The sequence below is a fragment of the Apteryx mantelli genome, chromosome 1 (genome assembly GCF_036417845.1).
Source record: "Apteryx mantelli isolate bAptMan1 chromosome 1, bAptMan1.hap1, whole genome shotgun sequence".
In the NCBI taxonomy this organism is placed as follows: domain Eukaryota; kingdom Metazoa; phylum Chordata; class Aves; order Apterygiformes; family Apterygidae; genus Apteryx; species Apteryx mantelli.
In genome coordinates this window covers 128,056,209-128,080,913 of record NC_089978.1, presented here as the reverse complement: position 1 = coordinate 128,080,913, position 24,705 = coordinate 128,056,209, and positions in this window count along the sequence as shown.

Below are 24,705 nucleotides of genomic sequence, written 5' to 3'. Positions count from 1 at the left end.
TACTAATGAGTATCGCTGCTGGGGAGAAGCTTTATCAAGAAGGTGCGCCTTACTCTTGGGCTTGAACTCAGTCCCTGTTAGCCTCTGCCAAATGCTTCCAGCCAGCTCTGAAGTCTTGAAGCTAAAAATTCCCAGTGCCCAGTGGTGGTTAATGCAGACTTGGCTTTTCCAAAGCACCTTGGTCCCTGCAGAACAGGTTGCTGCTATCTCAGAGGCTCAAAAGGGAAAGCAAATGTCTCCAACCAACAAGGTTGGCAAGTCAGGAGTCTCGTTAACAGGCTCCAATCAAGCACCGATCATTAGAGATAACAACCAGAAACAGTTACCAGCTGGCAGCTGTTCAGCTTCCTGTGTGACATGAGTCAGTGGCTTGGGGCCAGGGATCAGGGAACAAAGTGCCCTCAGTGCAGCAACCACGGGCAGAAGCACCAGCGACTGGGTGGCTTAGCAAAAGTGGGGCTCTTTTTTGTTTTTTTAGATGTAGCCTCCTATTGCAGGGGCAGCGTTGCTGTTCATGGTTTTTAACCACTGAGAGCACAAGCAGAGGACCACAAGGTTTAAGGCTATCCGGAAATTTTTATTATGGCAAAGGTGGGCGTACAGGGAAGCAAATCCATACCACTGGCTTGCTGATATTACTGTCCTTTCCTCTTCACACAGCAGAGATTTATAGTCCAGAACAGCAAGTGCCAACCCACTTGAGGCATCTGCCTCTCACTCACCTCAACAGACAATCTCTTACAAGCTCTGAGTTTCGGCACTGAAATGAGCACACTGCTACAGACAGCAAAGGAGCCACCTGAAAATCCAGCTGTTTGTACTCTGCTCTTTACTATGCATGAACAAAAAGCTCCAAATCTGAACATGAGTCTGGGGACACCTTGAATTTTAAGCAGCTTTCTCATTTTTCTGAGGTATAAAATGCCGCACCTGGAAATTTCTGAGACAGGAAAAGAAGAGTTAACATTTCAAAGAAGCAACCTGACGTTCAAAGCGGTCGTCTGACAGATTCCACGTCTTTAAAGCAAGGTTGTGCACGGACAAAAGGGAAGAGAAAACATTTGGATTAATGAAAGAAGTGAGTAACAATAGATTTAATTAATCAATAACCATGCAGACACCCTTCGGAACTGCTGCCAGCCAACTGGAAAGTTTCTCTCTTGCGTAACAAAGTCAAACTCTAAGTGCTTTATTGCTCAATGGAGATTTCTTTTTTTTTTTTTAAGCCTTAGGTTTGCATTTCATCTGGAATTACTGATCTTTCAAAAACGTTGACCCTTTTGTGTGCACTCTGTGGTTGTTTTTTTCTTCTGGTGAAAGGACGAGGGAAAATGCCAAATGACATTGAACTGATAAACGCGATATAGGGGCCTTACAAATACCTATGGATGATTTGTCAAGAATGAACAATGTGTCCTAGAACACGTTTTGAAATGCGGGCTCTGAGTTGATAGCTCCCAAGGACATACCTGTTGCATGTGCTCATGAACACACATTGGGAGATGTCCAAGAAATCTTTTCTTTTCATTATGACAAGAGGCCTCACTCTTCCAAGGACTATACAAGCACAGAGCAGGAGACAGAAAAACTTCCGGCCTGAAGGGATAAGATGGACCTAGAAAAGGAGAGGGAACAGGACTGAAGTGACCAGTTAAGGTGACACTGTGCCCATAGCCTAGTACAGGTTATAGTTTATAAGTTATAAGCCTAGTTGCTTACCTTAAACCAGAAAAAGGCACTCTTAATCAGGAATAACTACATCTACAGGTAGAGCCAGAAATGCCAAGGAAGGGATCCACCGAAACGTAGGTACAAAACCACTATTTTTAGGCTAGTGGGAAAATCAGCTCTTTCAAAACTGTCCTTCCTGTGACACACTGTTTTAATACAGTCCCCCAAATTGAACAATACATACATGCTCCCCTCCTTATCAGAGCACAGCCTACTGTCTTCAGTGGGATACTCCAGTTCATCAACACATAAACAGAAGAAGCAGATGCACAGAAATGGATTTGCTTGCAGAGCAGTTTTTTCGCTTTTCATATCCTGACTTTAGGTGACAGCACAGCTGCTTCCTGGGACCCCTCCTCATCTCACATAGGTAAAGAGAAAAGGTGGATATTGATCCCTGACCCTTTGTTGGTGACCTGGAGGTTGGCGACCCTGGCACTAGAATTTGAGCCCCTCTTCTACAGCTCCCAGGAAATTTAATAGAAGTTTTCACTAGCCTTGGGTTATCTTTGATTCCCTGGTGTAATGGAAGACGCATCATATCTCACCTACTATGTTTTGAGCCTCTGAATACTCCTGAATGTTTCTTCTCCAAGCTATTTTCTAGTTGTCTATATGTTCAAAAATAGAGGACTGTACTCTACAGCACAGGTGTGCTGCCCTTAAGTCATCTGATTACGCTTTTCAAATCCACCCCTTCCCCTCAGTGTTCCTCCATACACACTCATTCTCCAAAGTCCTCATAAGTGCTCCCAGAAAGGTATTTAACAAATACAAAGAAAATCCCACTGGAAACAAGCACATATTTATAGAAGTTTTACATGAGGAAAGCTATAATCACTGCTTATATTCTAGTCACTAGATCTAATAAAAATTTCAACCACTAAACACCAAATTCCACAGTGACACCAACACTGTAAGTTATGCAATGTAAACACAAGTATTTTATATACTCAGAGGCTATGGGAGAGGGTGGGGAACAGCAAGGAGTGCAACTAGCAGGGAGTTGGAGGAGTATATGAACAAACAGTATTCTTCTTTCTTTATTTTGCGGTTTATAACATCCTTGTATTAGTTGTTTTCTTTTCTTGCATTCTTCTGTCAATATACAATAATCACCACTGAGGAAACTTCTGAATGTGGCCCTATAGCTCTGCACAAAGTTAAGTCTTTTTGGACTGATAACTGCAAAGAGCTGACAGTTTGTGAGGCCTGAGAACGAACTTTCAGACCCAGGATATGCTGCTTGCATGGGAGAGGCTGGAAACACAAATGTCCATTTCCCTAAGCCAGGAGCTCTGGACATAATTTTGTTCTACATTTTCATTAATCTTTTTCAGTGGTCCAAAAACTATCACTGTGAGGCAAGAAAAGGTTGAAGTGGAGTCCTGGATGCATTTCTAGCACTGCAGTGTTTTATAATAAACTTCCGTTCATCCGAGATACTTCAGCGGAAGAAGAGGCCACATGACCCAAACACTCTTTTGCATTATTCAGTTCTGGGTCACACTGGATGAAGCTCTCATAAGCAGCAGAGTGGTGATCAACATCCAGACCCTAGGCTGGACGTGAGCTCTGAAACTGTTTGATTTACGGACTCTCCACCAGGTTTTGTGCATCTCTGCAGCGGAGCATGGTGTGGAGATCCCCATGACAGTGCCACTGGGACTTCCCTACAGCTCACCACGGCATGCTGCTATGCCGACGTGCGCGTGGAGGCAGTATCGCTACTTTTATGCAGTGCTGGGCCACAACATGCTGTGTTCAGCCCTGCGTTAGCTGGGGAAGGAGGGGATGGACAAAACAGGACACCAGAGAGCAGGGAGCAACAATTACAGTAAATACCCTCTAAAGATAAATAGCAACACAGTTTATCCTCACAACAGTTATGTCTGTGCTAATAACATCTGCTAATGGTGGCCCTTATGAAGTGCTTTCCACATGATGCTGTTACAGATAAGAAGTCACATCAATCTCCTGTACCTCAGGAGATTCCTAGAGAATAGGATCATCCATCTAATCACATACCAACACAGGACACAGGGAAGCTGCATAGTCCTTAGCAATCTGGCAGCATGAGCACACTGCTTCAATTTAATGTCTCCCAGCTTGAGAAGGCTTCCAGATTCGGTCCTTGAGCTCCTCTGGCTCACTCAGCAAGGGTGTTCACATGGATCAGCTGTGAGCTGCGCCACAGTCTCTGGTGAGCTGGACGGAGACATATTGATGCACCACAACCTGGCTGAGCAGCCAGCCTTTCCACACCAGGAATGATGGATACGGTACGGAGGCTGCTCTTTTCACCGCTGTGGACTTTAGACAGGACTTTACACAGACAGATACTCCAGGCTTAATCTTCTTAGAGGAGATATGTTAATTAGGTTCTGTCAATTCCAACATAAAGAATTTTTACAGAACTTCAGCAACTTCTTACTATCATAAACTGGTGATGAGTATCTATCATCTCAATTAACTGATGTTATCCCAGGTGGAAGAGATCATTTTGTAGGCTGGAGTCTAAAGTGAGAAAGGATCTTACAGACCCAGATCCAGTTTCACTTCTTGCAAACGTCGGAGCAACTGCACTGGAGTCAAGAGAGTCACAATTGCTATGACCAGAATTGGGTTGCTTTTCTTTATCCCAACAGGTCCTGATTTAATTGGTCTCCCTCCTAGTGCTTAACTTGTAGCATGCAAGTAGTACAGCTGAATCAGACTACACCCAGGACTAATACGGTTTATTGGGCTGGGGCCACAGTTCTTATCATCTTCCCAGACTGAGCCCACAGTGTTTTAAGTTTTATGCACATGCTTAAGAGATTAAGACAGAAGCATGGGTCATGGTCTATCGCTGTTTAGGAACCTGCATATTTGATATAGAAATACCTTTCAAAAAAAGAAAAAAGCAAACCCAAAACACCGAGACCACAGAAATATGAACAATTAACAAATGACGAGGGAAGGAGAAAGAAACCTGATGAAGATATCTCAAGGCAAACATACTAGATTTTCATGTATGCAGTGGCAACTCATGTGTAACGCTATTAAGTAAGAGAACTTATGCCGGAACAAATCTAATGTTTTAACTCAAGCCCAGTGGCTGCCATTTAAAAAGGCCCAACAACCTTAAATGTAGTGTTTATACCACAGGTTACTAAGAATACAATTTAAAATCCATCTATTTTACCAGTATGCTGTTGAGCATTTGCCCTTTTGCCCCGACTTTGGAAAAGGAATATAGGCAACTTAATTTCACTACATTTCTCTCCAATTTTGGCTCTGAAAGAGTGCACTGCTTCACCTATGTCAGGGTATTTCCATCAATAACATTTTGTTGCACATTTACGAGTGCAGTCATTGAGATGCAGGCTGGGTCTCACTGGCAGCCCTGAAGTCTTGTGTTTAATTGTAGAACAAACCCGTCCCCCTCCAGTTCTTCTCTTCACAAAACTAAGCACAAGGAGTATTTTTTTCTCCATAGCCCACTCAACCCAGGCCCCTCTTGGCAGATGCTCCCTGAAACTAGAGGGACATATTACACCTCTAAAGGTATGAAGGTTCCTGTGGCATTTGTTTTCCCAAACCACCTGTTTCGCTTTCCAAGGGTGGCCCTGTGGAGCCCAGGGTACGCAGGTGTCCCTGTCCCACAGGTACTCCTGCTGTGGGAGGGCTCCTGCGGGAAGGGCTCATGTTCCAGCCCAGGGCCCTAATTTGAGACATACGTTTTACAATGGTGCCCTTAAGGAAACAAGCTCATTCACACTTTGTGCTAGGTTTGTCTTGCCAGGCCATGATTTTTCTTCACAAGAATGTCAGGTAGACACAGTGAACTCGTATATTTATTCCTACTACAGTAACATCTCAGGGCCAGGGCACTCCACTGTGTAAGACATTCAACAAACACTAAAAGGAGCATCAATTAACCAGCAATTCTGCAGAGAGAAGGCAACACACAGAATATGTTGGCTTCTGCAAGGAGGGAAGATCCGTAGCTAAAAAGGAAGAAAACCAGGTCATTTCTGGTTGAGTTTCAAAGTATTTTGCTCATCCAGAGCTCCAGTCTGCCAAATGTGTCAGACCCATCCTTTCGACTAAGAAAATGATCAACATCAAACCCAGCACCATCCCAGTAATGGAGATCATTAAGGTCCTTCCTCGCAGGGAGCAAGAAAAGATATTTGCTACTAAGTTTTACTTCCAAACCAGAAAAGCCAAATATGCCAGGCTATCTCCTGTCATTTTGAGGCATGCAGCATTAAATATCTGTAGTTTCAGAAACACAACATACAAAATTTGGACAAAGTCCCACAGCAAAAGATCCCCATCTCTACACCTGCCATCGGAATTTAGCTATTTCAACCATGTGCCAACAAGAAATGACATATTAGGGAAGGATGCTGTAAATAGGTCAACGGCAAAGGACTCCTGTGTCCACAGAATGAGTTGCTCAAACTGGAATTCAGCCAAGAAATCAGAGCTGAGGAAAACAACTTCAGATCTCTAAGAACCACAGCGTTCACTTTTCCTCTCATGAAAGATGCCAGCAGTACAACACCATTAACATGCTAGTACCTAGAACATTACTGTCCCAGGGAAACTGTGCCCCTGTTCAGTCACGACTATTGCCTTTTTTCCCCCAAGAGCTAAGTTTTCCCATTCCATTCCATCTCATTTCCATTTATCTCTACGTACAAGATATGACGAGATTATGGCCTTCAGCCTGTTACAGCTTCAGATGTAATAGAAACCATAGAAATACTGGGCTGGAATGACCTCAAAGGTCCCTGCTTTACAACAAGATAAATATGACTAGACCATCATTTATTAATAAGCTCTATTCTTAAAAGTCTCCATAAACAGGGATTTCACAGCTTCCAAGGCTGCTTCACAGCTTCTCTCTTCCTATTTTCAGAATAAATTTACTCCTGATACTTACCCAAATCTTTGTTTATGCAAACAAAACTGGTCATTATGCCATGGAAGCAGAGAACAATTAACCCCTATTGTTTTTACAACTCCATCAGAAGACAGTTTTCCATGTTCCCCTTCAAACTTGTTTCTCTTAGATGCAGCCAACCCAATTCCTTCAATCACTCTGCTTTGGCCAGGCTTTCTAGACCTGTGATCATTCTCATTGCTCACTTGTGATCCACTTCAGTCTGTGTCTCATACAGACACATGCTATAGATAGGCTGATTTTTTCTTCTGAGGTTAGCAGAGAGCTGCTTAAATACCTGAGATATCTGAATTGTTACCGCAAACTGCATCAGTTTTTTTCTAGCAAAGGTAGCAATTACACATAGGCAAATTCAATAACATGACTTTCAGAAAATTTTTTATATGATTATGAGATTTTTCCAGCACTCCAGTATACCCAACACACCATCACTAAAATCATCAGAATGAAAATGCCACAACTATGTAATTATGCACATTGTATTACTTTTGTTACCCTAAATCTCAGTTTTCTCACCTCAGTCTAACCGTTTCATCCATTGGCTGGGTCTTGCCTTTGACGCCTTGTGAGCCTCTTGCAGGAACAATTGTCCTTTACTAGATATCCCAATACATTGGGACTTCAGCCTGGTAAGATGGTGGGCATGAAAATGTTTTCTTGCAGTAACATAACAATATATTGGATGGTAAAGCACCTAACAGCATAGATGGCAAAGCTCTCAAGGAGAGTGAGTCAGGTATCAGCAAGACTAACTGAAGGAATTTGGGCTGGAGAAGAGTGGAGTGGAGTGGTGGGGACTGCAGGCCCTTTGCCCCCTGGCCAGCACAAAAACACAGGGAAGGAGGGCAGTTCGATTAGGTCATATGCCAGCCTGAAGAGCTCAATAAAATTACTTGATAAGCCGGAAAAGGAAGAGGTGAGGTTATGTTCGGCACACTGATGCCAAACCCTTGGCAGAAATGGCTTTGGACTTGGATTCTCATTGAATCTCTTTGTTCTTCTCTGATTTTTTGAACAATGTGGTTCTGTTTCTCTCCATGAATGTAACTCCTTATGGGTAACCGCAGTTTTGTTTACTCTTTATGTAAACCTCAGGAAATGGCTCTTTTTCTTTTTTCACAGCAGACGAGATTATCTGGTCTTTCATAATTGTCCTGCAGTTCTCCAGAACAGCAGAGATAGTTGAGTTGTGTCTGGATCATTACCATAAAATCTAGTTGGGAGGAAGGCTAAGAGAAGTCAGGTTGTTGCATATAGTGCCATACAATATAGGGACGCTATTCAGGTACTCATTTCTGCCCTCACAGGGGTTCATATTTGTCAGCTTGTTCTCTAGCTTGCCAGCGCAAAAGCACCAGGTGCCACGGAAATTGCATGTAGGCCCCCATTCAACAAGCAGCGTGCTCACGAACAGCGCCTCGGTGAGACTCCGGGAGCACGGTCATCTCTTTAACGACAGAAGTGACAAGTCACTCCGCAGTTAGTGGCATGGTGCACTTTTTCGCAGAGAGCTGGCTTTTCGGGCCTCCTGTTCATCACCGTCAGAGTGGCTGGGAGAGCACATCAGAGATGTATAACAGAAGTGTGAAGGTTTGGGGAGAGGATTAGGCCATTTAGTCCTATGCACTTATCCACTTAAACATTTTGCTGCCACTCAGCCCTTCTTTCTTACTCTTTCCTGAGCTCCTGCCATTCCCCCCTTCTGTCTGCAGCGATGAAGCACGAGCTGCCGCTTGAGCTCATAGCAGTGACATTTCAGGCGCTCTTCCTGCTGACTTGTTCCATCTGGTTAGTACCCCCTGAGCGAGAAGCAGCTCTGCCTGCATCTCTGCTGAGTCTCCTAGTCTGCGCACTGAGTGTTTCGGCTCCTCCTCTCCGAACAAGCAGGCTCCAGCAGGTTTATAAATAGGAGTCCTCAAGCTAATGAGCGGGGGTGCGGAGGAGAGAAGCCGCACTGAAGTCACTTCGGAGGCAGATCCTGGCGCTCTTCAGAACGACGGCTTCACAGGCACAGCCGCTGAGGGGCATTTGCAGACAGGATGGTTAAGCACTGAAAGGGCAAAGGGGTTTATGTCTTGGCTCTGCCACAAGTTTCAGTGTGACTTGGGAAAAGCTGTATCTTCTGTCAGTTCTGTGTGAGCTGGGTCCTTCTCCCGCTTCCCTCCATCCCCCTCTCAGCAGATGTGCTGCACGGCCTGTGGGGCAGGGACAGTCTAGTCCTATGCATTTGCTTGCAGCTCATTAAAACAGGGCTTGCCTCTTGCTGGGACCTCCCAGTAACATTACAATACTACAGACTTGTATTTAGAGGCAATGCAGTGACATCTTCTCTTTTGAGCAATGCCCAGGCTCAGAGACATGACATTGTCTTGCTGGGGCACAAGATGCACCTTGCTCTTTATGACCTTTTTTTTTTTTTTTTTTTTAACCTCCGCTTAGGGCTAGTGATTCAAGCACCACAAGTCCTACTGGGACTAAAATGCTTGCACTGACTGTCAGCCTGCTTTCCAGAAAGACAAGTCATTTCCCTACCTATACTAAGAAGACAAAACACAGCCAGTGAGGCCTAATTCATACAGATCTCATGTGGGTTTACAGGCTAGTATCTGGACAACGCTCTGCATGGGTTACGTGGTTCTGTAAATGCTAAGCGTCACTGTATCCTGCATTTGATCTCTGTACCAAGGAGCAGTGACATACCCCAAAATGAACACAGAAGAGCGGCAGTGAGGCAGCTCTGTAACCGCGTGCGATTAAAGGGAGGTGAGAGCCAGACACACTAAAGGCAGTATCAGCCCTGAACAGCACAGCCTGCTCCCGAGAAGCCTTCCAGGAGCAACAAGATTATTAGACAACTACTCTCCATTTGCAAGTTCTAGGACTCAGTGTGACTTCTGCAGTGCTTCAGAGATACATGGAGAGGATGTGAGGTCAAATGTAGAGTAAAAACCGTGTACAAGTGTTGCAGGTCATGGCTGATGGTCTGGGATCATCCCTGATTGATTCCAGAACCTCAATTCAGCTCTAAACCACAGGATGTCCTGTTTCTCTGTGAAGTCACCATCCGTGTGCAGTGGAATGAATCCAGATTTATTCTAGTGCAGGACAGCCAGAATGCAGACACTATGCTCCAAATATTTAGTGTACCTACAGAAGAAATGATGCTCATGCACCCCTAACTTCTGGACCTGCATAGACTAAGCCTCAAGCATGCTGTTCCCTTCATCCACCCACCTGGGACTGATTGCTTGGGAGACAACAGAACATGATCCTCCCCTCCATGTATCTCCTTTCTTTCAGGAAGTCCTTTCTAAAGTGGTTTGGAAGCTCTCATTTCTAGCTGTGGAAATTGTTTAACATCTTTGTATACTGTCTTCCCCTTTAAGAAGAAACCCTCGGTTAGCCTGTGGTTGCAACCGATCACTAAAAACATAGATTCCCTGGTTTCCAAACACCCAGGTGCAAGAACCAGCCATTCAGAACAGCAGCAAGAATCACTTAAAACCTTCTGGTATTGTAAAATATGACAGATAAGACATAGCTTTGCAGGAACCTTTTCAGCATTTTGAGGCATAACCAAATAGCAAGAGTGCAGACCCCATTTACTGATCCCAACTCAGAAAAGCAATATCCAGACTTTTCCTATATTTTTACCCATTAGGCTGAAGTCATGTTCAATAAGAAGATAAGACATTCTCCTACTCCCAGATATTCGCTTCTCCACAAAACTCTTGCAAAAACTTTCATGACCTCTCACAGACGCCTTCATCAGTCCAGTAGCATTCTAGGAGGTCTAAAATGTGGTATTGATGTCCTACCAGCAGGTTGTGTTCAGACAGCAAGCTGGATGGGGAATGGAAAATTTAGCCCTTGTATTTGATTAGCTGAATGTGATGCTCTTCTGAAGTCTGTTGGCAAAGTTAAGAGGTTGGTGGTATTCTGAAAGAGTATGCTGAATGGCAGCCAGCTCATGCAGTCTTACTGGAGATGTGCTGAACTTTTGAATGAAGTGTTATGCTCCCATTGTCTCTTCTAATACGGAAGAAACAGGTCTTCTACACAATGAAGAGAAAATTCCTTCTGGCTGCTCCTGGACATGGGCAGACTCTCTCTGCCACAGAAATCTTAAGCACTATTACTATTGCCATCACCCTTGGACACCCATTTCTGATAATGTCCCTGCAAAATGTCTCTGCGTAGTAATACGGTACCACCAGAAACATCTTTTTCAGAACCTCTCTCATCCAGCACCCATGCCGGTTATTTGCTCTTTTTGGGAAGCCAGTTTTCTAGCCAATATTGATTCTATGACTCTAAAATACTCAGCTAAGCACCTTTCTCATCTCTGCACAAGCGTCAACCATACTTTCTGCTTTGCAGAGCGTGTTACACCTCCACAGGTCCTATTTGCTACCCAGTCTCCTGCCTAACTTTGCACTCTGTTGCTGTACTACTTGCAGCCAGGAATAGATCAGTTCATTTCAGCAGCAGATCTGTTTGTTGATCTAGTGCTGTGGTTTTCAGCCCATAGTATGTGAACTTCCATGGGTCTATGAATTATTTTTAAGAGCCTCATGAAAATAGGCTGCGTAAAGCAAACCTATTGCCCATAGGGTTATATTCTCCCCACAGGACTCCACACCTCTGCTGAAATTTTTAGTGGCCGGCAAATTGGAAGAAGGTTGAAAACCGTTTGTCTAGTGAAACAAGAGACGGGATATGTACCATCAGGCATAAAATATTGGAGAACTGCTGAGGAACTCTGCCAGGTAGTAATAGTTGTGATGTCTGCTTAAAACCTGTCTGCGAAGAGCAGTAGTTGTGAAATAGCAATGAACGGACTGAGTATGCAGTGACTAGTTCTTGTGCCATTCCTGGATGAGCCACCCCATCCGAACAGCTAGCATTCCTTTGGGTGGTTTACATTAAAGCACTGCCAGAACAGAGTAAATTAAATCACACAAAACCTGCACAGTGCAAAAAAATGCTCTTTACATGGGGAATTATTGCAAGCTCCTCTAACCCTTCCAGCTCCCCACAATGTAAGCAAGCAGGTTTTCCTTGGGAAAATACAAGGTAAAATTAAACTTTCTCTGCAAGAAACACACATTGACAGCTATGACATTGCGTCTAGTAGAATGGAAAAAGAGAATTTTCCATTTTTTAACTTTCTATCAAACAAAAGGTCAAAAACGAAAAGTAAAAGCACCTTGGGTCACTCAGAATGCTCTAGCTGATCTTAAATGACACATTTGAAAAATAATTATGTGGGGAACGTTACGTTTCTGTTTAAAATCACATACACAAAAAATAAAAATGATGCAGAATGGATTTTCTGCTCCCTTTTTACTCTCCTCCCCCCAGCTTTAGTAGCAGGTCACTACCCCAAGAGTCTCTGCAGGATCAGACCCCTAACCTGGCTTTTTTTCTTCCTCTCACCAGCATGCTGCTCTTTGAAATACTGCTGGATGCCCATTCAGCGTCTTTACATATGAATCATCCTAGCGCGCTTGAAAGGTTCCCCCTGCCATATATAACTTCCGCCCCTTTTCACCACAGCCCTTTACTTCAGTACAGCTAGTCTGCGTTGCCTCGGCCCATATGCAGAGACAGGAACACGCACAGCACAGGAACGTACATGGCCTCCAGCAGGGCAGCTATCTGGAGGCAAAGGAGTATTCAGGCAGCCAGAGCACTCTGCAGAGGAACGGCTTTCCTCTTATTAGGCTAATGCTGGCATCAGCACACAGTTGTTCCCGTCACAGACTTAAAAAAATGAGCTGATTATAGTTACCAGCACCCTGCAATGACCTACTGAAAGGGTTTGATGGGCTGTCCAGACTCTTCACCATTAGTATGTTTCTGTGTGTGACAATTTCTCCATTAAAAGGGGTGAGGGGAGAAAAGCACTGGTGAGGAACACTTCTCCTTGTAAATCCTGCCTGTCTTTACCTTTGTTCACACTCTAAGAGATACCTGTTTACTGCAACACAGGAGAGCTGTTTTCCCTGTGGCAGTGCAAATGAGTAATCATTTGCTTCTGATGAAAAATGCACACACCAAAATACCATCAGATTATAAGAAAGCAAGAGAATAGCACTGGGATGAGTAACTAGCCTTCAAATTTATCCCTGCATGGTGGCATATTAAAGAAACACTAGATAGGATCCATTCATAGCGACTGGTACATGAAGACATACTAGTGAGAGAACCAAACTTAAGCTGCAATCTGGTTTATGCAATATCCCAACTAGGGAATTAGTGGGAGTAAGGTATCTATCTTTCCTGCAATGCTTAGTAGCATCTTAAAATCCTATTAAATGCCTGTGTCTTTATGTCACTATATTGCTTTAAAAAAATCTGGTTCTGAGTGTATAGTTGGAGCTATTTCTGCAGTGATAGTCTTCTAAACAAAAAGTGTCTTGATGAGGACTGTTGAGATGATAATTCACCAGTCAGGAGCACTGTCCCAAACAGACACCCCTCAAGGCTGAGCGTGGGGCTAAGCAACACAGGGGAGAGCAGCGGAGAGCTGGCAGAACCCATGCTCTCTCCTGCGGGTTCATGGGTTTCCCAGATTGATGTGGAGAGGGCAGGGACGGGAGCTGCCTGCTGGCAGTTTGGCTCCTGCCGGGGGTCCACAAGCTGGGTTAGCAGCTGGATCTGTTGAATCAAACCAAACTGGCTCTCACACAGCCTCTGCTAGCCTGGCTTAAAAGTCATCTTTAAGGCAGTGATATGATCATCTGTGTAGTCTCTATGAGTTGATGTGTATGTGGACCCGTAGCATGTTTTAGATGAGCTGTTCAGGAGACCAGACTGTGGTTACTGTGAAAAATGTTGCTGGTGTAGCACATCCTCAAAGTAATGCCTGCTTTCCACTCTATCCTTACTTTACGATCAGTTAAATTACCTGTTGTAGATTCTCAGGACTAATACAAAGAACTAAGCTTTACTAAATACCGCAGTTGAGGATTTTCTCAGCAGTGTTTTCTCCAAAAGACAGCTCCTGCCATGTATTCTCAGTCTGCAAGTACCTGACTACAGGGGTTTGCTTCAGTTCTTTTCTGGATGTATTTCCAAGGTTAGAAGGATTTTCACACCTTTTACTGATGGCTGCTCAATGGCAGGTAAAAGATGTTGCAGCTAATGGGAACACAGATTGGAGCTAATTATAGAGTGATTGACTTGCCATGGACTTAATTGCTTATCAGAAGTCACATTGATCTCTGAAATGAAGGCATTGAATCTCATAATATGCAAAGAAATATCCACCATATGAACAATAAACATGAAAAACTCATTCAGGTACAACAGACAGGTATTTGCATGCTACTTCTTTCAGTGTGTTACACATTTCAGCACAAATTCTTGGAAGCCAAATGGAAGTGTTCAGGCACAAATGTCAGTGAGTGAATTTATACAAGAGCAAGTCTATAGCCCTGGTCGTGCCAAGGACAAATACCAAGTCCCAGTGCAAGCCAGTCACTGCGAAGCACTTTCATATGGGGAGCACAGATAGGAAGCTGTGTTCTCATTGAACTCTCTGCTTATATTAAGCAACTCTGCAAGTTCCCCTTTTGCTACAGGATGAGTTCAAACTACTCTCCTTTCCTGCCTTGCAGCGTGTGCCACTTACAGGGTGCACAACACTACCCAAGCCAGAAGAAGACTACCCACCGGTATCTACAGAAGTAGCTACAGAAAGCAACAGTAAATCCAGATCCTTGCTAATAAAGCTTTTTATGCCATTGCTTTGCAAGGTTTCAGAACCTTTCCTTTGATTTGCTGCCCTGCTCCTCTGGCCTACAGGCACCAGCTGTCTCCATTGCCTTGTCCACCTCCATCTCCATGCTATTTCTTCAGGTAGCACTACTAAGCCAAACTCAGCATAGGCCTAAACTACTACAGTAAGCACCAGTGGGACTTGTATTACCCACTTGCAGTCCAGGCTTAAGAGCGTTCCCAGCTATGCAATGTATTGCTGTAGAGTTAGAAAGGCATCCTTATCTTTTCCTTCCCAAGCATCCCTGTTCATATCTTTAACTTTGACAGCTGTGAGCTTCCTGTTTCATTCACCATCTCCCCTGGGGTTCACCTTTTCACTGCTGACATGGCAGCTCATTCCTCTGAAGGCCCTGCTGTCCAGCACAGCCTCCCTATCCGTTCCAGAAATGCCAGGCACCCACCTGCATTCAGTGACAGATTTTGCAGGTCTGTCTAGCAAAATTACTCCCCTTCACTGTCCACTGCTGTACTGCCACCGTTCAGGTGCAGGAGTATGTTCCTGCTTTCCAGCTGCTGCAATTCACAGCTGAAAGCTGAGTGCAAGTTTGAACCGGGAGTAGGTCAAGGTAACACATTTGTCTGTGAAGTGCTGCGGTTCAGGTGCAGAAATGCACCACATCCTGAACCCACCACTCACACACGGGTGTGGACCCTGCTCTCTGCTCCCATCCACCCGTTAGATGATTTGTCCCACGTCATAGTTATGCTCCATAGGGTCCCTCTGCGGCCTGTGGCTTTGGACATTTGTTCTGCTTGCTCCCTCTCCCCTTCAACAGGCTCTGATTTTCTCCTTCATCTTAATTTCTCTCTTCCTCTATTCATACTCTGTCATAAACAGCAGGAGACAGAGCTGTGCCAAAGGGGACAGTCTTTGTACATTGCACTATACAAACATCAAGCTGCAGATAACACAGTATTCCCTTTAAAAAAATATTCTTGTGTCTCTGAATGGGAGCTCTTTCCACCATGACGCGTTAGCGCAATGAACTCCCTGTACTGAGCCATTGGTCCCAGTCTTGAGACAAGGCACAAAGGGAGTGCAAATAAATGAACAATACGGTGGAAGAAACAAAAGGGCAAAATAAAAGCAAGCAAGCAATTAAATAAGAAAGAAAGAAAAAAAAAACAGCTTGCAATGTTTAAAGCTGTGCCATGCAGAAACACCACCACATAAAATGATGCATGATTTCTACAGAACTGGGCTGGCAACAAGCCTATGGGGAGTCCAGTCGGAGGAGCATGCCGACTCTGTGAGCAATGACAGAGCTGGCAATTAAAGGACAAGTGCTGCACAATTTTCACATTGGCTTAGCGGATCCCATCCCATGGGATCCCACCGGGTTTTGCAAGGACTTTTGCCACTCCTGAAACAGCATTATTTCGGGTAATAGCTTAGCAGTGTACAGCCGCAGTGCATAAGTGAAGCAGAAAAATTGAGATTTATGCTGTTGCAGCGGTCCTCCCCTGTTTGTCCTCTCACTTCCAAAAGCTCCACTAAACAAAAACACTCCTCACACCTGCAACTACCTAAGACAGAGACTCCTTTGAGAGAGACAGACCCATGGGGAGGGGGGGGCCTCTACCCCAGTGCCATACAGGCTTGTGAAAAAGAAAAGATAAAATACATATTGCAAAGAGCCAGATGCATGGATTGAAGGCTGGCAGGAATAGACACAGAAGCACTTTAGCAAGCTCAAACCTATACTAACAATGTCATCCATATTCTCTACAATTCTAAATTAGGTCTTCCTTCCTCTTGATTAGCAGTTTGCTCCTGCTCCCCCCTTTCTGGTCCTCTCACACCAGCCTCTCTCCACAACTGATTCTCACAACCAATCCTCCCTCTTTTCCCCTTATTCCCTCGCCCTTGTTTCTAGTCATACAAGCTGCTTTCTCCTCACTGAACTCCATCTCGAGTCCTGAAAAACCCAGCAGCAATGCCACACTGGAGGAGTCAGTTACCTCCCGGATGCTGACTGGTATCCTTGCAGGTGCCAACCTTTCCCACCACCTCTGTGCTCTATTCGCCTTGGAGGCTCTACAGAGCAGAGACTGTCTACTTTGAGCTCACTTGTAAAACATTTAACAAAACAGTTCCCTGAGCTCAGTGTGTTTGTAACACAGTTTTTGCTTGGTTGTAACTATCTGTAGAGTAAAACATACAGCAGACAACATGGCCAACTGTATTCATTAAACATTAGCTTCTTGCACCTACATCAGGTATACTGTGGGATGGGGAAGTGCAGGTTTCTGATCTGCCAACTGGCTGTTTTACAGTTGGTTTAAACTCCTCTAACCCTAGACTGCTGCATGTTTAAAGCCCTTCCTCTGTGCTAGATCTAGTGATTTTTTGCTGGTCAAGCCAGATCAGCAAGGTGATGCAGCTCTCTGGGTGACACAAACTGGCAGCAGGCCTGCGCAGCAGCTGGTGTGTGGGTGCGATGGCGAGTCTCACCCACAGGCAAGATAAAGACCCCTATGAGAGCGGAGAACCTGCAGCCAAACTAAGGGATCAGCTGAAAGAGGTCTGCACGTGTTTGTTCCTTTATAAACAGATTTCTGCAACACAATGTTTTTATAAGATCTTTCTGCCCAACCTGTTTTATTTTTCCCTTCCTTCTTTTCTATCCTGGCTGTAATTAGCTGTCAAATCTTGATGCATATTTTCTGCTCATTTGCCTTTTAAAAATGCAAAAGCCCAGGCTTTCAGAAGATAGCTAAGAGCTCATTTCCCTCTTTCACTCTGGTTAGGCTGAGGCACCAGTGCTGCTTTTCTTGGCGCTCCTCACCTTGGACCATTCATTCATGCTCCTGCACCCCACTCTTCCTTCCTGCACTAGTGTTTGTGCAGCTGCCTGCTGAATTGGGTCAGGCTGAAAACTAACTTTCCCCTCAAAATGGTTATCTGGTTCATAGCGTTACGACATAAATGCCCATGCCAGCACCACAGACGGGACAGCTGAGTTGGGGGAGAGGAGTGACAACAAACAACTAGGGTGGAATAGGGGGAATTGTAACATTTTAGCTGGTAACTGGAAATTATAGCCTTGCAGCTTTCAACATTTGAGGCCTGTTAGACTGAAGATGCTCAGCATACTGAGCAAGTTCAAAAGCATGACCCATAACTGTCAGTCTTCTTTCCATCTTCACACAACTAGATAACAGCAAAGGGTCTCCAATCTAACCACCTCCTCCTCTCTTTTTTCTCAAAACATGTGCTTCTTAAGGATCCAGGTCTCTTCTTCCCAAACAGTAGTTCATGCTGTGAGGCTGGCCATGAACAGCAATGATTCCCACAGGAAGCACTTCTTGTTTATTAGTCTGCCTAGCAAATCTTGTAGGGTAAGAACAGAGATCCCTGTTCTTCAAGGACATTAGTTTGCAAAGTATCTGTAAGGATCTCAAAACACTTTACAAACATCCTTTAGTGATGACTCACAGCACCTCCTCTCATCACTGCTTAACAGTGAAACGGAGGCCATAGTTTGCTGATATGAAGAACAGGGTGGCAGTAAGGGCTTCAGCGGCTGACGCTACCATCTCTTCCTCCCTCATCAGGTGTCCCATCTCCACATCTGTGTGCTGACCCTCAGTTGTGTACTGCTCCATAAACCAGATGGTGTAACTGATCCAACTGAAAAAAAACTAACAAAGCTTTTTTACGTTTACAACAGTTATCAGACAGCCAATACTGCTGGGCGACCGCTGACTAACGAGCACAGCAACACACGGCACGGGAGCAGGAATGGGCTGTGAAGGGAAAAGAAAGGGGAGGAAAGGACGATGCTGGGAAGTGAAATAGTAATACCTTAAGCCTCTATTACCAAGAGGACTCCTTGTCATCAGACCACAAGCACAGAGAAGCTACGTGACTTGTCCATGGGAAAAGAGCAAGTTATTAGCAGGGAAAGCATGATTTTAAGAGAGTCTAATACCTGCTTATCCCCCCTTCTTGACTCCAGGCATGCTCCTGCCCTGCTGGTCTTGCTTGAAATAGCAATGAGATGATAACCAGTACATATCCAAACTGCGGCTGCCCCACCTTGCCCTGCCAGCCAGGCATCCCATCATTAGTTGGCAGCTGGCAAAAGTTTCTAGATTAGTTCCTGAAGAGAAAAGAAACAGCTACCTTCAAATTCCTGGATCAGGCCTTGTTCTTAAAGCAGCATGCACATGCACACAAAATTGTTCCATTTCTGCCCCCTTCCTCCTTTTCTTCTATTTGCTCCTGCTTTCACAAAAAGTTTGCACTAATTCAGTTCAAAATGAAGTTTAAATTTTAAAATAAGTTTTAAAAATGCTTTTTAAACCAGTGAGAGGGCTGCTTAACCACTTCTTAGATTTCAGTGGGCTCTTTTGTTTTAGCTTGAATCGTTCCCTAATTCCTAAACCAAAGCAAAGCCTTGTCTACAAGGGAAACTTAGCAGTGTGTAATCTCAGGTGTGGGTGTAAACTGGTGCAGTGGAACTGGTGCAAATGCCTGCATGGATACTCATCTTTCTGTGATAGGCAAATACGCATTGAGTACATTTGCACTACTGAAGCTATTCTGCCCATGCTCACTGCGCGCAAGCACTCGGCACCCTCTGTGCGGGGGCTGCTTGGAAAGCAGGGCCCTGGGTAGCAGCAGGGGCACTGCTCAGATTGCAGCGTGCCCACAAATCACTGCAGGAAGCTTCTCCCTGTCATTCTTCCAGAGGAACGACAATACTCCTCCAGGCTTTTGTGAGATCCAAATAAGCCTGCCATGTATACCTTGTGTATCAGAAAATGGGAAGAGGATACAAGGCTGCATTTTTTTTAAGCTTTGCAAAGTCATCTTCAACAGCAAGGCCTAGCAATTTAGTAAAAATTCTACCTAAATCTATGATATAGTTAAACCATCTCTTGGGTTATCCTCTGGGAATTTGCTTGGCTTCCCCGATTTATTTCTGCACTTGCCAAGCCAAAATAAACTAGCTAGTTTAAAAACTAGCTAAACTAGCTAGTGCTAAACTAGTATTGGTCCTGGGACAAATATTCCTCACCATCAGCCACTTCCCCAGTCTGCTGACACCCTCCCTGTTTCTAGTTGCAATTTCCCCTCTGTTTCTCATCTCACCCTGAACAATGCCCTTGTTCCCTCTCTCCCACAGAAGTGCTGCCTCAGCTCCCAGTTGTGAACAGCTGGCAGGGTCCCAGCATCCAGGCAAAACCAGGCCTGCCCCTCATAATGTAGTGTGGATCAGAGTCAGTGCTGGTCTGCAGCTACAGACAAAGCAGATGCTGCTCACTTTTCTGCTGCTCTACTGTTGATGTTGAGAGCTGCAGCTCCTATGCAAGCAGTATCTGAACCACTGGTCTGTTCTGGCCAAACTTTCCTCTTTTCCTACACCGTCAATCCCACCTCACAACATTTCTAGCGGGAAGCTTGCATAGCAGTCTTGCACTGTGCTGGAAGAAAGTGGATTTGGGGAGGCAATTTTAACCTCCTGCTCTGCCCTTTCCTGGATTCAGTCACGTGGGCAGTCAGCACAGATTCAGCAATTAGCAGCTGAGAACTAAAGATGCTGTTGCAACACTGAAATTATGTGCTGACATGAAAAAGAGAGAAGTCTGCACTGATGAAGATAGTATTTACCCCTGCTGGCAATTAGGAGGAGTACTTAGTGCCCTTTTGTACACTTTAGCCATGCCCATCAGGACAGTCCATCATGTTACGGACACCTTGTGCATCTGCAGCACATGCGGTAATTCACCCTGCATAGGAAGGCAGCAGGATCTGGAACCGAAGGCGTTCACTACAACCACGCAGACTGCTACCAGTCAAACAAAAAGGGCATCCGTATTACAGAAGAGCACTAGTAAGGTCTCCTCTCAATGAACATCACATAGTAATGCGCAAAACTTTAGTGGGGAGAGGGAAAAAGTAGTATAATGCAAATATAAAGAGCAATAAGACTTGAGGCCATGTGTAGACAAACGTGGGGCTGGGTCTAGGAATGGATAAAGCAGTTGACTTCCTAGAGCAGGAAACCAAACCGAGCAAACCAGCTATGACCCTGCTGCCTATTTTACCTATTGCAGAGCACTGGAGAGCTGGATCGGCTGTTGCTGTCACCGCTGGGTGAACGGGTTTGTGGTGTGTGGACAGCTGTGGTTTCGAGTGTCAGGGCCAGCAGCATCACCTGTCCTCACCCCCCTGATCTCTATGTGGGGTTCACTATCGCTGCTCCTCCCATCCATACCCCACCCCTTCCTTCCCTTTTCTGTTGCAGGAGTAGGCCTCCGTATCAGTTCCTCATGCTCAGAGCAGCTAAATTCACTTTTGCTCTGTTGCCGAAAAGCCTGACACTGCTCTGGTGAAGCGCTGCATTTGTTTAGAAGTGCACTCACTTTTCAGTGTGAAAGTTTTTGATCTTACCAAGGGCAAGCACTCATTTAAAAATCATGTTACCTTCTGTAGCTCCTCAAGGGACAACAGCCACCAGAATCACAGCTACCCCAGCAGCAGCTCAGGGGCTTATCCCTGAAGGCTCCTCAGCCCATCCTGGCAGATGCATGAAATCAGCCTTGTAACAAACCAGCTCAGTGTTCATTCCAGGTTGGCCCCAGCACCTGGCATCTACCACAGCACATAACTGAATTGCATTCTGGTGAAAGTCACCCTCAAGTTCAGATGCAAAATTGGCTTCTAATGCAGTTGTGTTATTAATTTGTCGAATGACAAAAAGAATTGCTAGGGATGCAGGTAATAAAGGAAGCAGTATGTTTTAAAACTTAACAGAAAATACTGATATGAGATTACAATAACTTCCAGTAGGAATTTATCACAAAAGCAGCTCTGTTTACACCAGCTCTTCAGTGCCAAACATTTAGTTTCATTATTGTAGATGCTTAAGCAATCATCTCTTAGACTGCTTTGTTTCATAGCAGAATTGATCACTAAAGATTACAAACAGAGTAGTAGCAAAAATTATGCAAAGGAAGATACAAAAGCACACTGTTAAAAAGTAACAGACAAAATATCCAAGTGCTGGGTGGAAAATGTTCAGAAACATAAGCTTATGATCATATGACATACAAAAAGAATAACATCAAGGGCACAAAATCATGCACGCCCACAGGTAGGAAATGCCAGGGTTACAACTGCCTATGAAACCTTTGTTTCCCCTGTTGGAGATAGGACATAGAATATAATTTTCAGCTGCAGGATCCCAAGCTCCTGCCTGAGGAACCCTTAGCACATTCTGCATAAGGAACTGATGAACCTTAATGGTGTCTCTACAATTATGTATATGTGACCTGTGCACTACTGGGTCACTGGGTGCTAACAAATTTTATTTAGACCAGATGCACGCATACAGTCATATTTTTATCACTTCCTTAGCCAAAGTTCACCAGACAGCATTTAGGAAGCTTTATATTCATATAGGGGACATACACCAGCTGTGGAAGGACAGAGCATACTTGACTCATCATGAAGTCAGTGAAGCACAGACAGTCTGAGCATGATATACAATCTGCCAGAACAGAGTGTCCCTTCACCTTTTTAAAAATACATTTGACACAGCGGAGTAAGGATGTACTGATTCAGTGCTGTGCATCATGTGGCCACGATGTGTTTGCTAGAATTGGACTTACCATCTCATAGAGCTATGGATGGAATAAACAAACATACTTATTCTTATGTCCTCATTCCACACATATCTCCACACCTTGCATCCTGCACATAAGCCAAATCTTGAAGTGCATGCACAACCGGTATTTTCTTTGTACATATTTCTCCCGTGGCACTCTCAGCACAGCATCATACTGCAGATCTCCATGGCACAATGAGGTGCTATGCCAACTTACCAGCGCCAGCTCTGAGCAATGCATAAGTACTATGGTCATGTTAATGCCTAGCCAAGTAGCCTTATGTTGTGCCATGAAAACACAGTTTTACTGTATTACAAATTACTGTATTACTTTGACAGATGTATTCTCAGAATCACTCTGAGAGAAGTCAGGGAAGGGATATTAACCCTGTTTTAAACATAGAGGATTGAGTCATAGAAATCAAAGGCCCCAACTCTTTCTGGCTGGCCAGTCTAAGAACTAAAGGATGTTTTTTTTCAGAGTCACTCAATATAACTGGCCAATCAATGCAATTTAAAATTTTCCACACCATAGAATTCCTTAAGAAAAAAACCATAACCCACTATAGCTTCATTTATATACTTAGCTGACACAACTTCTATCAGCAGTGCCTATCCTTCTGATGCACTTCTTCCTTCCGTTAGCCCACTGCAAACTAGGATACTGGTGGTGGCTGTGTCTCACAGCTGTTTCAAGCTGTGGTCCCAGGAGCAGGTGAAACCATTTAACAGCACATGGCTGATTGGATTTTATTCCTGAAATCTCTTCTGCTTCATTTCTCTGCAGCTGAGAGCATTAAACTGAGGAGGAGGTACACATTAGCTTTTGTTACTTCTGACATGATTTGTGGTGTGGATCCTTCACAGTTCACTGTGGGACTAGTCCCTGGCATTTATCCCTCTGTAAGATAGTATGACCTCTCTCCTGCATACCTCCCCATTAACCTGATGATATCTATCTACAAATAATAGAGGATACATCTGCTGTCAAAATTTAGCCATGAGGTTCAGAGAGAAAACCTGTCTGATGTCTGTCTGCAGGGAGAAAAGTAAAGGAATCCAATGGACACATTGAGAATTAATACGTATCCTTGTTAGAAGGGAATTTACTTCATGGAAATCACAGCTGGTCTTTCTCATCTGAGTTTTGTCTCTCATATCAAACTCAAAATGACTGCAAGGCCAATAACTGTGAGAGCAGACTACAGCTCACTCCACTGCAGAAGATGCCCTCCCTTATTTCAGTTTCAAGAGGAGAGAGGTATCATCTTGCCTTTGCAAATGAGAAGCAGAGGTTTAACAAGAGAGAGCATCTAGGCTCAGAGGCAGACATGGAGATCACAAACCTTCCTGACCAACGAATCTTCCATATTTATCCATCTGAAACTTAACAAGTGATTTAAAGGTTCATTCATTTGTTAAATTGGAACAGGCAAAGCAGATATGTAATCATTTCAACCCTTAAGAAAATATCCTCAGTCATCTTTCAAATCTGTTCCCCAGCCCCACTGGACAAACTAAGAACAAATCTGCTTATTCTCTGACTTTTGTCTCTTTAGAGCCCAGCTGGAAATGAGATCACTTTCTTTGCCTTGGAGAATCATTCCAGGACCCACAGTTCCAGCCTAAGGATGATTACTGCATTTTCAGTGTTCGCAAGACCTTATTCCAGCACCAGGATAAATCCTCGCATCTTCAAGATTTCCCTGTTCTCAGAGGCAGTGTTGACTTCCCTTTCTTTTTCACTTCCTGCGCTGCTGCTCAGACCCCTCCCTTTCTCTGCCTTACCTCTCAGTGGCCTGACTGGCAGGAGACTGTACAACCAACATTTCTTCTCCCACTTGCTCCAGGCTCTTCTGGGAAAGATGGCCAGGTCTCACCTGTCACCCAGGTGCTGTGCTGACCTCATTACTGACTTCACAGATAGGGTGACATCACAGAGCAAGTAAAGATTCTGGCTCTGACATGTTTTTCATGTCTAACTCCTTTACCTTCTCATGGAGACTAATTAATTTCTAAATTCCTATTGTCTCAAACAATAGCACAGAAAAACCTTTCTGAGCTTTAGGCTTTCTTCTTTCACATTAGTTGCAAAGATTTTTTTTTTTCTGGATTCCCAGTGCGCTTTCCATTTTTGTTCTGCAATTCCAAATTCTGTCTTTTGTGTGGTTTTGTTTTGGTTTCTCCATGACTTCCCATAATTAGGGATCTTGCTGGGACAATAAGGAAACAGCAGAACTGGATAGCTATTTTTAATTTCTGGTACCGCTCACCCACTAGCTCTTGAGAAAAGATTGATCTAGGCTACAAATACACAAATAATCTCCTCCCTGTCCTTTCTATAACCTCTTCTATGATTTCTTACAAAATTGCTGGTGCTATAAGATTGCTACCGTCTTCTCTTTCAGAACTGATTACACCTTTATATCAGGTAAACTTGAATATACAACCCAGAGCTTTCGATGATGAAAAATGTTGTTCTCTACAGGTAACAATTATCATTTAAGATTTAAAGAGTGAATAAAAAATTCTCCAAATTTTGATCTTACACAAAGATCGTTTTTCTGTGTGCATTTCTATTCTAGAAATTTTAGGAAAGATTGTTGAAAA